This window comes from Dipodomys ordii, unplaced genomic scaffold (assembly GCF_000151885.1).
Source record: "Dipodomys ordii isolate 6190 unplaced genomic scaffold, Dord_2.0 Scaffold164, whole genome shotgun sequence".
NCBI classification, from domain to species: domain Eukaryota; kingdom Metazoa; phylum Chordata; class Mammalia; order Rodentia; family Heteromyidae; genus Dipodomys; species Dipodomys ordii.
In genome coordinates, this window is record NW_012267380.1 from 3,027,745 (window position 1) to 3,030,714 (window position 2,970).

General features: G+C 51.5%; 1 protein-coding gene across 3 annotated transcripts in view; it reads left to right on the forward strand.

Annotated features, from left to right (window-relative positions):
- Positions 1-2,970, forward strand: part of Phkg1 (phosphorylase kinase, gamma 1 (muscle)) — a 15,565-nt gene that overhangs the window by 6,054 nt on the left and 6,541 nt on the right. The gene's annotated exons all lie outside the window — the stretch shown is intronic.

Here is a 2,970-nt window from a genome sequence, read left to right on the forward strand (position 1 = left end):
GGCTGGCATGGAAGGGGCGGCGTGGCCGGGCGCGGGCCCGGGGGAGGCCGGCATGGAGGGGGAGGTAGACCTAGGGGAGCCGGGGGCAGGCCCGAGGGAGGGCGGCGGGCCTGGGGGAGGCTGGCATGGAAGGGGCGGCGTGGCTGGGCGCGGGCCCGGGGGAGGCCGACATGGAGGGGGTAGCAGGGCCCGGGGGCGAGGGCGGTGGGGTTCGGTAGGTTCAAGGCCGGCACGGAGGGCGGCGGGCCCGGGGGAGGCGGGGCTCCGTGGGTTCAGGGGCCGGGCGGGGCGGAATGAAACGAAAGGAAGTGGAACGGCACTCGGTTCTCGAAAGTACTGGATCCAGTGCGGGAGGCGCTTTTGACCTAGACATTCTCAAAGGACACCCTTTAACCTAGAAGCGGGCCGAGGCAGAATGTACAGAGCCGGGAGGTTGTTGAAACATCTGGATGTTTTTTTTCCCCTTCTCTTTCTGTGTGCTGGGAATGCAACCCAGGGACTTACTGTTCTATTGACTTTCGACCCCAAGCCATGGCTGTAGCTTGAATTTAGGGCCTCTTGCGCTCCCTTTTCTTTCAGTGCTGGCACTCCCACTACTTGAGTGGATAGTTCCATCTCCAGCCTTGTGGATTTTTTTTTTTTTTTTTGTCGGTTGTGGTGCCTGAACTCTGGGCCTGGGCACTATCCCTCAGCTCTTCAGCTCAAGGCTAGCGCTCTACCACTTGAGACACAGCGCCACTTCCGTTTTTTTCTGCTTATGTGGCACTGAGGAATCGAACCCAAGGCCTCATGCATGCAAGGCACCACTGAGCTAGATTCCCAGCTTCTCCAGCCTGTGTTTTTAAGAAAAGGTCCCAGTATGTAACCCAAGCTGACCTAGAACTTGATATTTTCCTGCGTCATCCTAGTGTTGAGATTTCAGGCAAGCTCCCATTACTTCAAGCCAGTCGCTTTCACTAAATTAGGTTTTCAAATCTGTTGAATGAAATAATCAGACTAGATTTTTCCCCCCCTAGATGACTGTCTGTGGGTTGTTGTTTTTTTTTGTCTTGGTTTGTTTTGGTTAGTCCTGAGCTCAGGACCTGGGCACTGTCCTTGAGCTTCTCTTGTTCAAGGCTAGCACTCTACCATTTGAGCCACAGCACCACTGACTTCCTTTTTGTTTATGTGGTACTTTGGAATCAAACCCAGGGCTTCATGCATGGTAGGCAAGCATTCTACCACTAAACTCCATTCATTCCCAGCCAGTGTCTGCAGGCTTATTTTGGTTTGTTTTGATACTTAGTCTTACTGTGTTGCCCAGGCTAAGCTGGTTCCAGACTCTTACACTCAGGTGATCCTTTCCTGTCAGTCTCTTGAGTACTGAGGCTACATGTATTTCACTATCTACCACCTCTCATGGTATGCTAGCAAGCATTCTACCAGCCGAGGCTCTAGATTCTAGTTCAAGTGGTCCAGAGACTTGCGTGGATAATCTAAAGCCTTGATATCTTTCAATGTAACTCCCTGGAGGTGTTTCTTCCTTTACACGTCATGTCTTGTGACTTTTTTTTTCCAGCCATGGGGCCTGAACTCTGGGCCTGGGTGCTGTCCCTCAGCACTTCAGTTCAAGGCTAGCACTCTACCACTTGAGCCATAGTGCCACTTCTGGCTTTTTTCTTTTTGCTTATGTGGTGCTGAGGAATCAAACCCAGGGCCTCTGGCATACAAGGCATGTGCTCTACTACTGAGCCACCTTCCCAGCCCCTGTTTGTTTTTTAACAGCTTGTTGTGTATCTGTCTTTTGCTGTTTCTGGGGCTTGCCAGTGCCTGGCTGCTGTCCCTGAGCCTCTTTGTGCTCAAGGCTAGCGCTCTACCACTTGAGCCACAGCACCACTTCTACTTGTTCTGAGTAGTTTATTGGAGATAAGAGTCTCAGACTTTCTTACCCTGGCTAGCTTCAAACTGCAATCCTGGCTTTGAACTGCAGTTCTCAGATTTAAGCCTCCTGAATAGACTACGTTATGTGGAAATAATTGAAAAAGCAGGGAAAAGTGATTGTTGCTTGACTATTACAATCTTTATTTATTGATCAATCATGGGGCTTGACCTCTGGGCCTTGGGGCTGTCCCTCAGCTCAAGGCTAGTGCCCTGTCACTTGTGCCACAGAGCTACTTCCAGCTTTTTCTGTGTATGTGGTACTGAGAAGTCAAACCCAGGGTTTCATGCATGCTAGGCAATACGGCCCCTGCAATTTTATTCTTTATGTCCAAGTTATTTGTTGGTCATGGGGCTTGAACTCAGGGCCTGGATGCTGTCCCTGTGTTTTGTTTTTTTGGTGACCTTTCCTGCATGGGCTGGCTTTGAACCACAGTCCTCAGATCTCAGCTTTCCAGACTCCTGAGTAGCTAGGATTATAGGAGGGAACCACCAGTGCCTGGGGTTGTTTTCTCATTACTAAAACCTGTTGAAAGCTGGGCATCAGGTGGCTCACACTTATAATCTTAGCTGTTCAGGAGGCTGAGATCTGAGGATCTCAGTTCAAAGCCAGCCCAGGCAGGAAAGTCCATGAAACTCTTATCTCCAATAAACTACCAGAAAACCGAAGTGATGCTGTGGCTCAAGTGGTACAATGCTTGCCTTGAGCTGAAGAGCTGAGGGATAGCACCCAGGTCCAGAGTTCAAGCCCCATGACCGGCCAAAAAAAAAAAAAAACTGTTGGAAAAAACTTAATGTTTTTGTTTTTTTATTTCACAGCCGTGCCCCTCAGATGAGAGCTGCACCCAGGCCAGCTCCTGCAGCCCAACCTCCAATGGCAGCCCCAGCATCTGCTGTGGCCTCTCCTGCAGCTACTCCCCGGCAGCCTGGGCTGATGGCCCAGATGGCGTCCACAGCCGCTGGTGTAGCTGTGGGCTCTGCCGTTGGGCACACACTGGGCCATGCCATCACTGGCGGCTTCAGTGGAGCTGGTAATGCTGAGCCTGCCAGGCC